The 13,169-nt window shown below is 48.2% G+C and overlaps 1 protein-coding gene across 1 annotated transcript in view; it reads right to left on the reverse strand.

The window, feature by feature from the left end:
* The window catches only part of ZC3H3 (zinc finger CCCH-type containing 3), a 274,215-nt gene that overhangs the window by 237,606 nt on the left and 23,440 nt on the right, over positions 1-13,169 (reverse strand). The window lies entirely within an intron of this gene.

Consider the following 13,169-nt stretch of genomic DNA (forward strand, 5'->3'; position numbering starts at 1 on the left):
GGTTTGCTGTAGTCAAAGCAAAATAAAAAAATTCCTTCCAGTAGCACCTTAGAGACCAACTTGGTTATTGGTATGAGCTTTCATGTGCATGCACACTTCTTCAGATACAGGGATTATACTGTTGCTCTTCCCTTTTCCTTCTCTACTCCCTCACATCGAGAACGGGGTGAAAAAGCAAATGTATCGGCTATGCCATGCACTCCCCATGTGGAAAAGGAAAAACGGACTGCACAGAAAGGGAAACCTGTTATTTAACCCAGAAACTATGCTGTGCCCCTTTATGACAAACCATGGTTTTGAGCACCATGAAAAAGGCTTCCCTCCTTGTCCCCTCTGATATGCAGCTTTCTGCCCCTTTACCTGCCTGGCGCTACCCATTAATAGCTCCAACTTCAGAACCAGCAGATGAAGGTTAGCAGCTGCCCCCCCCATTCAGCTGCACTCTCCAGCCCCAGTTCCAGGTACAGCAGGTTTGCCGAGTTTCCCAAGGGGTCCAAAAGATGGAGAAAGGACCTCCCTCCATTCACAGACCTTTCTTCACCCTCTGTCCTCTTAGATGCCGACAGATGCTGAGACACTTGCACGCATCACGGCCAAGGTGGACCTTTGGCCTGATCCAGGAGGCTGCTCTGACGCACGTGAAAAACAGAGGAACGCTTCTATATTATCGACGCAAACTGTAACAAGAACCCAGTCGCGTCTCAAAACACCTACCAGATTGGGGAAGGCTGGTTTACACGATTTCAACCTGCCCTTTCAACCCAGATGTCCTCAAGTCCCACTGATGTCAGAAATCCCCAAAGGCCCTCCTTCTCTCAACCTGGGATCACATGTTATTGAAGTTATAATTTCTCTTTTTCTAAAGTGCTTTTGAACGTCATCACAGCCCATCAGCCTCTTGTGTGATAAAGGCAAGAGGACGGTTCATGCCTGGCACCTACGACATTCTCTAGGTGTGGGGGGCAGGAGTGAGAAATGCACGTGGCACTTCTTCCAAAGCCACCCCAACAATTTCAAGCTTCTGGTGAGGTTCCCTCCACCTATTAGAGAGCTCAAGGGGATGACAGATTACTGACTCCTCAGATTAATTGCTCTCCAAAGTGAGACGGTCATGTTTGGCGCCCAACGTCAGCACATCCCATCAATCTCGCCAGCAGAGAACTACTGTCAGAGAGGATAATCCCCTCCCAGCTCGCCTCCCGAGGCAGGCAGTTCATTTCCACTTCATTACTTCACAATGTAGTGAACCGGTGAGTGTCTTCGTTACCAGCTCTGCTACACACCAGCGCTGCATTCTTCGCTATGCCAACAGCTGTGCTGTGCTCAAGCACTGCGTTGCCACAGGGGTACCCACCCTCTCCTCCGCCCAGAGTCCTACTGGCACCACAGCAAAGGCAGAGGGGAAGGCCTTGGATAACCGGGGGGGGGGGCTGTTACAAGTTTGGATTTCTTGGCCGAGGAACTTCAGCCCAGCGGCACACAAAAAGGAGAAATATCCCTTTCCCTCTCTCGCTCCCCCAAGCCACGTTCCCTTGGAAGATTCGAGGGTTACCATTCCTCTCTAGGAATTCTTCAGCACTACTAATGTTTTCATTCTCAGTGAGTTGAACCCATGTGGCAAGCCAGTTCATCCTTTTTCAAAGGACATCTCTTGCGTCCAGATTGGTTTGCTTCTGATCTTGTTTTATTATGTATTCTGTGTTCTCATTTTGTATTTTTGTGAACCGTACTGTGGTCTTCGGATGAAGGGCAGAATAGTAGTAGTAGTAGTAGTAGTAGTAGTAGTAGTAGTAGTAGTACAGTGGTACCTCTGGATGCGAACGGGATCCGTTCCGGAGCCCCGTTCGCATCCTGAAGCGAACGCAACCTGCATCCGCGTGTCTGTGTGTACCGCGATTCACCGCTGCACGTGACATCATTTTGAGCGTCTGCGCATGTGGCGAAACCCAGAAGTAACACGCCCTGTTACTTCCATGTCGCCACGGAGCGCAACCCGAAAATATTCATCCCAAAGCTACTTCAACCTACATTCATACAGTATGACTGTAATTCACAATGCAACTTGAATTCTGCAGGTGGCCCCTTGAATTCTGCAGGTAAAAACAAGGGTCTGCAACAAGTGTGGCATAAAAATACTCACATACTGAGCAGGAACAAGGTGTTAAGAAGAGCAGGAACAGCCTGACACTTGCTAGAGTGAGCACGGAGGGAACCTAACATGCATCTGTGTTAGGCAGGGGGCATACTTTCTTTCTGTTTCTCAGGGAGAGGAGAGCTGATCTGTCGTGGGAAGGCGAGAAGTGGCTAGAAGGGATGGCATTCACCCGAGAATCCAAGAGTCTGCACAGGTCTACAAATGTTAGGGACCCCCTAAGTGACTAGAGTGTCCTTTTGCATAACAGTTTTTAGGAACTGCAAGTGGAAAGAGTGTGCAGGCTTCACAGAGACATCTAGTTGGGCGCTATGAGGACAGGATGTTGGACTGGATAGGCCTTGTGGACTGATCCAGGATGGTCTTTCTTACATTAATTCCCTTCTCAGGGTCTCCAACAGTGACAAACGCGAACCCTCACCAGAAAGTGGTATTCAGAGACATAATGCTTCTGACAGTGGGGTTAGAACACAGCCACAGGTTAGCAGGCTCTCAGGCTCAGATACTGTACCTCCATCCTTCAATTGGTGATATGGGGCTAAAAAACTTCATGTGGAAAATGTTCCATTTCAATTCCCAATTGCAATGCACACACAATCTTTGGCAACCCTGGCAGTCTCAAAGTTTTTTTTAAAAAAAAACAAACAAACTAAAAACTAATTTTAAAATTAGATTATTCTGCAGGACATCACAAAAAATTCTGTGCAACCTGAACATTTTCCAATGGAAATTGCCCCATGGAAATTACCAATTCAAAATTTTCCGGAACACCCAAATTAATGTCTGCAATATGGAGGATAACAGCCAACATACCGTGAAGGGCTGGTATAAGAAAAAGGTTAGATAACGCATGTGAAGCACTGTGAACACCTAAAAGCACTACAGAAATGTGAACTATTGTTATTTTTATTAGCAACAACCTCAAAGTTCAGTTTTCATGTAAGTATTAACAGTCATTTTTTTTTTGCTTTTTTCACACCAAATAAAAAAGAATTGAATGAACTTTCATTTACAATACTTTTAAAAACCAAAAGGACTATGTATCAAACCCAGTAGCAAGACAGTGCACTTACCTAAATGGAAAATGTACCTGTGAACCCAAGGCCAACTGATATGACATTTACCTACCTGTTGCTGGAAGCAAAGCTCCTGCCCTCCGAGTGCCATACAGTAAGCCTGCAACTTACCCAAAGGGTTACGTTCCAAGGACTGTGCCCATTGCCAAAATCACAGAATCATACAATTATAGAGTTGGAAGTGACACCAAGGGCCATCTAGTCCAACCCCCTGCAGCTAAAATCACATATAGCCAAAACACAATGGGTTCAATGACAGGTGTGATTTTCTTTTCCCCCAGATGCCTGCCTGCTTTCTGATTTTTTAGAAATTGTTGCCAAGTGGGTAAATTTGAATTGTAGTGGGGGTGCCTCTTCATTCTTTCCAGCAACTATGGAGAACTTCTTCAGCGACTCTCCTCAAAATGCCTGCGGCACCCAATATTAACTCGGTGTTGAGCAGAAAGGGCACAGTCTTCTCAGTGGTGGCGCCCCATTTGTGGAATTGCTCCACACAGAGAACCTTCCAACACCAACAATGTTGCACATTTGATGCCTTGCAAATGCGTTTTTAATTCACCCGGGTTTCTTTATGTGTTGTTTTAGCATGCTTTGGTTTATTAGATTTCATTTCTGATGTCAGCCTGTTTCATCTTGTTGTTTTAGCTGCCCTGGAAGCTGGCGTAGAAATCTTGCAGAAGAAATACAAAACAAAAACAAACAGGTGACCCGAATGCCATTTGGAATCCCTAATCCAAAATGCCACACAGGTAGCCACCAAGTCTCACTTTTGGGGGGGCCTGGGCCATAGCTGTCAAAGTTTCCCCCTTTTTTAAGGGAAATTCCCTTATTCCAAATAGGATTCCTCGCAAGAAAAGGGAAAAGTTGACAGCTATGGCCTGGGCTCTTCGGAGTCTACAGCTGCAAGTTGTTTCCAATGAAACTTCTATCAAGATTACCAGCTCTGAGGAAGCCAATGTTCTTGGCCGACTGCATTTTGCTTTTTGGATATTAATGTTCAGCCTTCAGTGGAGCTAATTCCTACCACTTTCTGATGAACCACCTTTTCCTCAGTTGCGAGCAGGCAAGCAAACCCTCCTTTTGCAAGGCTCAGAGGAAAGTTTTCGAGCAGAAAGACAGGCCCAGGACGCCCCCTACAGGACATGCTCACAGATGCAGCTTTGAGCCCTTTGGAGTCCACCTTAGAATATACCTGAGAGTGCCAACACACAGAGTGAGGTAAGGTCCAGGAGTTGTTAATCCCACCAGCAAGAGAGAGGGGCAAAAACAATCCGTGTCATTTCCCCTTGAATGGCCTGTTACCCCTGCTGCACATCTCAAAAAGGATGTCTTCCTACAAAAGTCAACTATTCTAGCAGCAAAGGCTGTGCTTACCAATTCTCTCCTCCCTCCCCCACACACAATACCCCACTTTTCCAAGTCTGAAAATATTATAATCTGAGAGATTGCACAGACCATCATGATAAGAAGGCTGTTTGGTCCTGTGCTGTGTGGTTAACAGCATGCAGACATGTTCCTAAAAGCAATTTTTAAAAGCACAGTTCTGAGCCAAAGCCCTTTGAGACAATAAAGGGCTTTGTATTATTGGCTGCAGAAGAAGTGGTCCTTAATGGAATTGTTGTCTTTGACCAGCTATCCTGAGGGACGGGAAAGGAGGGAGGATGCGGCAGGCCCTAGTTTAAAATATTATTATTATTAATAATAATAATTCTAAGATTTATACCATCAGACCTACATGGGGCAGATCACTTTGAAGACTTGGGGTGGGATTCACCTAACCAGCACCATCAGTGAAAACTGTGTGCAAGGACTTCCTCTTCCATGTTGTTGTTGTTGTTTAGTCGTTTAGTCGTGTCCGACTCTTCGTGACCCCATGGACCAGAGCACGCCAGACACCTCTGTCCTCCACTACCTCCCGCAGTTTGGTCAAACTCATGCTGGTAACCTCGAAAACACTATCCAACCATCTCGTCCTCTGTCGCCCCCTTCTCCTTGTGCCCTCCATCTTTCCCAGCATCAGTGTCTTCTCCAGGGAGTCTTCTCTTCTCATGAGGTGGCCCAAGTCTTGGAGCCTCAGCTTCAGGATCTGTCCTTCCAGTGAGCACTCAGGGCTGATTTCCTTAAGAATGGATGCGTTTGATCTTCTTGCAGTCCATGGGACTCTCAAGAGTCTTCTCCAGCACCATAATTCAAAAGCTTCATCAGCTCTGGATCTACTTGTACTTGTCCTCCGCTCTTCCCCAGTAGCATGTTGGACGCCTTCCGACCTGAGGGGCTCATCTTCCAGCGTCATAACTTTTATATGCCTGTTGTCTTTGTCCATGGAGTTTTCTTGGCAAGGATACTGGAGTGGCTTGCCAGTTCCTCCTCCAGGTGGATCACGTTTGGTCAAAACTCTCCATTATGACCTATTCATCTTGTGTGCCCTGCTCGGTGTAGTTCATAGCTTCTCCGAGTTCTTCAAGCCCCTTCGCCATGGCAAGGCAGTGATCCATGAAGGGGTCCTCTTCCATAACAGGACTTTATTGCTCCTCTTCTTCCCGCACGCACTCCATACACTCCAAAATTGGATAGGGGGTTGAAGGAACCCCCCCCCCCCAGGACAGCTTGCCTAGGAGGAGCATCACAGAGTGACACTGAATCCCACCCAAAGTTACGGAAAGGTGGGATTAACTGCCAGCCACACTTAATCGCAGGCATCCTGGAGCATTGGTTTCTTAACCAACTGCAGCTAATCAGGCTCCTGTTGCTTCCGGAGCCCCTTTTGTTTTTGGCGTCCCCCCAGGGAGGAAGGGAAAATATTGGTCCGCTTCCCCGCAAGCTGCAGCCTGCTGACAGCAGCGGCCTGGCGTTTCATAAGGTCCAGGGCGAAGCAGCTGGAGCTGCAAAAAGAGTTTTGTTTTATTTGCCTGCGAAGCCCCGGTTGAGGGGTGCAGTGGGAGACTCTGCCACCAGCTTGGCCTCATGCCTCCAAGACAATAACCCCTTGACATACCGACTCCAGAGCCCTGTTTGTTCCCTTCGGCTTAAAGCAAAACTACTTCTTCTCTCACCTAGCACAAACTTAAAAGCTTAAACTTTCATAAATAGATGCTCTCTTGTTTTAGGTGCACTTGAAACCAAAAGCTCAATCGGAACCCGGAGCTGAAGGCTTGAAGGCGAAGTTAAAGCAATATCTCCCTGCTTGGCCGTGTGGCACAATGTTACTAAGCAGGACTTTAGAAAGAAAAAAAGAAAAATATTTTCAATTATTCTTCGGCCTCAAGAACAACTCTGCGAGGCTCTGAAGCCGTGCTTCCCAAACTTGGGTCTCCAGCTGTTTTTGAACTACAATTCCCATCATCCCTAACCGCTGGTCCTGCTAGCTAGGGATGATGGGAGTTGTGGTCCAAAAACAGCTGGAGACCCAAGTTTCGGAAACACTGCTCTAAAGCTTGAACACTCTACAATAAATGTGCTTTTAAATCTTTTCTACAGGCAACAGGAAGTTCTCCCATCTTTGGGTATTACAAATTCTGTTGGGAGATGAATTGTTGATTTGGCACAGACTGTATATGAACTCCTAAACAATCTACTGTACAAGGAAATGTGGAAATTACCAATCATGTGCAGAAGAAAAATGTCAGTGGATAAATTAGTTTTGTGCAGATATTTTGGCAGTCTTTTTGAGGCAGGATGACTCAGAAGCCCCATTCACACAAATGGCATGCATCTAGGAATACTCGCCATTTCAGAGAGGGGTGAGTGACGACTACATCAATTTATAAGGTCACACCTGCATGCACCCTAAGCTTGGGAGCAGCTATCGGGCGGGGGGATATTTCCATGCAAATAGACAGGTGTTCAGCGGCACATGTTTGAGCTTGCACTCCACCTCAAATACAAGCCCACTTAATACCTATATACACTGTTTTGCTGAAGACTGTCGAAATGGAAGCACGCAGTCCAGCAAACCTGCTACCAACAATGAGTTAATGCTACTTATTCACTGAAACCGCTTCAAAACTGGATGGAATTCGATTTCATGACCACACTAGACAGCATCTCTCAGGATCTGCACAAGAATTACAGGTGTGCGTTTTTCTACAAAAATGTATTCGCCTCCCCCAACACACACAAACAATTTGGTTATGATACTGTATTTATGAAACACCTTATTGCTGGAGCATTAAAGGTATTTTGTTGAAATTTAAATCCCTGCTTTCCTAGCCACGTGCACCTACAAAGCACATCTGGAGGAAGCAGTTGTTTTTGGCTGCAGAAACTCAAGCCTAGCACAGTAGCCCAGCCAACTAAGGCAGACGGGTCAGCTATGTTGCTCCGGACTTCAGTCCATTTCCAGAACAACCTTCCAGGTTGAGCGAGCTGCCCTGGGCCCCACAACCAGCCTGCGTGCCGCAGCCGGTGCTTTTCTAATTTATGGTGACTGCATGTGGCCAGAGATCTAATTTGTGAATTCCAACCATTTGAAGCAAACCTTAAAATTGGAATGGCATCCGTGTGCCGAACAAGAAACTCCCCAAGGCTGCCCTGAGCTGGCTGAACAGAGGGAGACGTGCCTGTCGTGGCTCAGATGCCAAGGCGGATGCTTCTGCGGGTGATCCGAGAGCGCAAGTGCTCTTCACCACCAAAGGGAGACGCAAAGATAGCTCTTGAGCACCAGAATAAACCTGCAGCTAAGGTTTCCTCCCCAGCCTTCCCTCTCCCATCCCAATCGCCCTCTCCGCAAGCCTCCAAACACACACACACACACCTGCCTTGCATTTTTGTCTTGTTACACTGAAATGGAAAGTTTGGAGGGCAAATTGGAGAGGGATAGGGTTACCCTGGGAGACCAGGAAGGCAAGCAATAGCCTGCTCACAGCTGCGCCTCTCTTCACTTTCACACAGGCGGCTAATTGGTAATTTTCATCACTCTCTTCGAGGGGATTTGCTGTTTTATATATATCAACACCAAGTTGCTGGTGGAAGAGACACGCAAGCAGCCCCGGGAGATGAGAGGTGGGCCACGGTCAGCCAAGCATGTGAAGAGCAGGCGCTGTGCACCCCAGCAGGATTAGGACCAGGAGCGGTACGCCCCAGAGGGCAGGCAGCAAGCAAAAGGGGGCTGATCTTGCCCCGAGGTTACCATTAACACAGGGCTGATGGGCTGCATTCCGCTAGGCAGGCTGCAAGTTACCCAAGACGGCCATAAAAGTTAAGGTAGCCATTACCAAAATACACCGCTGTGGATGCCTCCACTTTCTCAATCCACACTTCCAAATAAACACAGCAAGCCTAACTGAAATAAGAAACGCTCTGCAATTTCTGTTTGTGTCATGATGAGGAATTGTGGGGAGGGCTTGAATACTTTATACATCCCATCTGAAAAGGAAGGGGGGCATAGCTGTCAACTTTTCTCTTTTCTTGCGAGGAATCCTATTTGGAATAAGGGAATTTCCCTTAAAAACAGGGGACAGTTGACAGCTATGTATGGGGGGGGGGAGGCAGAGAGCAGGAGAAGGAACTTTCGCTTGCTGTTCCAAGGGGCACATGCCCCACTCAGTATCTGAACACAGCACGTTCCTTCGATGTCAACAGAAAATGTCCCGTTCGTCCCAGCAGCAGTCAGTCAACAGAGAGAGGCCGCTGAACACTTGCCTGGTCAAATTCAGCAAGGCAACCCAAACACCTACAAAACTATAATGCACACTTCCCACCCTTGGGGTTTTTCGTTTCTATTTATATGCGCTCAATTCCTGGAGTTAGTGGGCTCTGCAGACCAGATGCCTGGAGGAAGGGGGTGGAGGGGAGGAAGCAGCGCTGAATGATTTAAGGCACCCTCTGCCCCTGGCGGACCCGTCCCACGGCTGCCAAGAGCGTCACCTGTTGGTATTCTGGAGCATGAGAAAACACCCAGGAATGAGCAGAATCCCGGGAGCCGCGGCCCCCTCACCACCAACTGCAGTAAGAAAGAACCTGCTAATGACTCCTCACTTGGTACAGGGATTAGATCATCGCTCAAATTGTATTCCCAAGGAATGGAGCGGCCACATTCCCAGGAAACGTAACACTCTTTCCAGGGAGTGAAGGGCCAGGGAGGCCCAGGCAGCAGGCACAGCAGGCAGCGGAGGCGAGGGGGAAGGAGGCACACGCCCAGCAGTAGCCCGGAAAACCTCGCAGCTGCTGGGCTGCTTTGGCTCAGGGCACCCGGCACGGCAGGAGCAGAGAAGGGGCAGGCGCACCATCGAAACAGGGCTTCTCAACAGAGCCAGCTGCAGAGGCTGGCTGGCAGGCTGGCTGCTATTCATTCACTATTTATTCAATTTATACACATTTGTACCTTGGAAGTCGGACGGAATTCATCCCGGAAGTCTTCCAAAATGTTTGGAAACCAAGGTGTGGCTTCTGATTGGCTACAGGAAGCTCCTGCAGCCAATCAGAAGCTGCGGAAGCCCCGTCGGACATTCGGCTTCCAAAGAACGTTCACAAACCGGAAGACTGACTTCTGGGTTTGCGGCGTTCGGGAGCCAAAACGTCCGAATACCAAGGCGTTCAGGATCCAAGGTAAGACTGTGCCACCCTTTATCAAAAGGTCCCAGGGTGACGTACGGCATTAAAAACACATTAAAGGTAAAGATACCACTGCCCGTACGGGCCAGTCTTGCCAGACTCTAGGGTTGTGCGCTCATTTCACTCTAGAGGCCGGGAGCCAGCGCTGTCCGGAGACACTTCCGGGTCACGTGGCCAGCGTGACAAGCTGCATCTGGCGAGCCAGCGAGGCACACAGAACGCCGTTTAGCTTTCCGCTGGTAAGCGGTCCCTATTTATCTACTTGCACCTGGAGGTGCTTTCGAACTGCTAGGTTGGCAGGCGCTGGGACCGAACGACAGGAGCGCACCCCGCCGCGGGGATTCGAACCGCCGACCATGCGATCGGCAAGTCCTAGGCGCTTGAGGTTTTACCCACAGCGCCACCCACGTCCCTACATTACAGAGCACCAATAATAAAACACATTACAGAGCACCAATAATAAAAACATAATGAAAAGCATGCTAATAAAATGATAACAACAACAGTCCCCTCCCCAAGCTTTAACAGGCCATAGATTATTTCATGTTCAAAGGCCTGGGTAAAGAGGAATGTTTTTGGCCGGCTCCTAAAGGCATGTAATGATGGCGCCAGGTGAGCATCTCTGAGGCATGCTCACACCATTTTCCGGCATGCCTCTCTTTCCTCTGCTTTTAGATGGGGCAGTTGGGCTGCGTTATGCCACATCCACGCAGCAGCCATTTTGTGACTGGCGCCCACAGCGCTTTCCCGGGATTCGATATGTGCCCACTGGCCCAAAAAAGTTTGTAGCCTCTGCTGCAACTCAATACATGCATGGTGCAACCTGCCATTTACACACCCATAGAAGATGGGCTAACTATATGGCATCTTCCTTCCCGGCAAAGGTCTCTTTTCAACTTGACTTGGATTGGTTTTGAAAAGAACGTAAGCGCTCGTGATATCCCCTCATTTTCTCTACGTTGCCTTTTTCCTGAAAGACACACACGGTCACGACTAAGACCACAGTTTGTCCTTCAACTTTATATAGTGAGCTTCACTGAGAAATAAGCAGCGGGGCAGCAGCTCCAGGAGCAAAGAAAGCTCAATTATTCCTCGTCTTCCCTTTGGGTGCTGATAAAAACCCGACCGCGAACATGCAGCAAAGGATTCTTGGCTGCTTAGAGTGTGTCCCCCATCAGCCCCTGTGCCCTGACCATGTTTTGCAGGCCAAGAGCCTCTACGACAGACACAGAGATGTTCCCACCCAGTAAATATTTCAGACCAAAACCAATTACCCTTCCGAGTAGCATCTGAGCAACAACAACTCCAATCTGCCAGGTAAGCAAGTTTCCCTAAACTCAGAGAGAGGAACGGAAGCAAAAGAGCTTTTAAAAGGGCGGCTGAGAAAACCACTTTGGAATCATCCAACCCAGAAGAAAATCAGAAGAATTCAGCAGGGAGAAAGATGGCCAGGCCAGGTTGGGGGGTGGCAGTGGCGGGTGGGGAGGTGCACTCTGGCCCGCAACACTGAAAGCTTGTGCGTTCTAGGGCACTGGTTTTCAACTGGTGGGTCTGGAACCGCTCACTAGTGGCCGCGGCTGGTGCAAGGAGGGTTGCAACAGGAGCCCCACCGCCATGCGAATATATGGTAAAAGATTAAGGAAAGTTTGACAATCCCCATCCCTTTGTTTCTTCCTAGTTCCCTGAAGTCTGGACACACAAAGCTACTTCAGACCACACAGACTCTCTCTCATCCCTGCACCCCAAGACTGTTTTAACTGGCAAAGCTGCAAATTCTGCGTGAAAGCTGTTCTGCGAGTCACCTGCAGCCCTAGAACTGAACCTTTGCAGTCTATGCAACGGTGCAATTCTACACCCAGACTCAGAAGGGAGCCCCACTGGGTTCAACCCGGGTGAGAGGGTTTTCGATTGCAGGCTGAATCTTGCTAATAGAGCCTGTCTAATGCAAAATGGCCCTGTTTATCCCATTTCTAATCACAACATTTGCAAGGTTTCAGTTAAAACCGCCTCCCAGCTATAATGACCTATGAACCCGCATGCACAGAGAACTCCAGGCCATTGCACTGCGAAGGAAGGAGGGTATTTTGCAAGCTCCAGAAAAGATGTTGCCTACCCTGTGTAAGTGCTGCTATTACTCGCCTGATGACCATCTTCTCCTGCGAGGGATCAATGCCCATTCTGGCCTGAATGGATGACTAATGTGGCACTTTTGCTTTTTCTTTGAAATATTCATAGCAGGAGAGTGGCTGAGTTACTTAATGGAGCAGAGGAGTCTTCCAAGTACAAAAGAGGGCTTGTCAATATTTTTTTCTTAAAGAAAAAAGAAAAGAAAACCTAAATAACACTTTCCACTGCTACGGGAGATTTCATATTTGTCATTGAGAGCCCCCAACCAAAAGCAAGGCAGCCTGGAAACAGCTTGGGCCTTCATTAGTGCAATTATAAACCGGACAGCTTTCTAACAAGTGGCTGCACCAGGTGCTAATTCACCTGCGATTAAGAGGGTCTACATGTCCAGTTGGCAGATGCCACCATGTCTGAACTCTGCTCCAGCTAAGAATCTCCCACCGCCACCCAGCAACAGTTGTTGATGAAGCCATCGGGTGGGAGGGAAGTCAGTCTCCAATTGATAACTCCTCTCACCCTAATAACAACATTAATAATAATCATCATCATTTATATCCCACCCATCTGGCTGGGTTTCCCCAGCTACTCTGGGCGGCTCCCAGCAGAATAGTAAAAATACGATAAAACATCACACATTAAAAGCTTCCCTGTACAGGGCTGCCTTCAGACGTCTTCTAAAAGTCAGATAGTTGTTTATCTCCTTGATATCTGATGGGAGGCCGTTCCACAGGGAGGGTGCCACCACCGAGAAGGCCCTCTGCCTGGTTTCCTGTAACCTCACTTCTCGCAGTGAGGGAACCAACAGAAGGCCCTCGGAGCTGGACCTCAGTGTCCGTGCTGAATGATGCGGGTGGACATGCTCCTTCAGGTATACTGGTTAGGGCTTTAAAGGTCAGCACCAACAGTTTGAATTGTGCCCGGAAATGTACTGGGAGCCAGAGATGCATTTTAAATAAAAGCACACATTCTACACATGTAAAAACACCCTGATTCCCGGACCTTCCACGGACCAGATTTAGAAGGCGATTGGGCTGGATCCAGCCCCGGGCCTTAGTTTGACTTTGCATGTCCTAGGTGGTCAACACTTTGGCAAGGTGCTTGATCAACAAAGCAGTTTCCATGGCCCATAAGAACAGGTGTAGTCCAGGTTATAGGTTTCACTTTCCCAATAATGACACCCATGCCCTAAACCCTGGTACGAAAATGCTCAACACTTAACTTCACACATTCAGCATGCACACAGCTCACCCAAAACGTCAGGC

Source organism: Podarcis raffonei, chromosome 7, assembly GCF_027172205.1.
Source record: "Podarcis raffonei isolate rPodRaf1 chromosome 7, rPodRaf1.pri, whole genome shotgun sequence".
Taxonomy (NCBI): domain Eukaryota; kingdom Metazoa; phylum Chordata; class Lepidosauria; order Squamata; family Lacertidae; genus Podarcis; species Podarcis raffonei.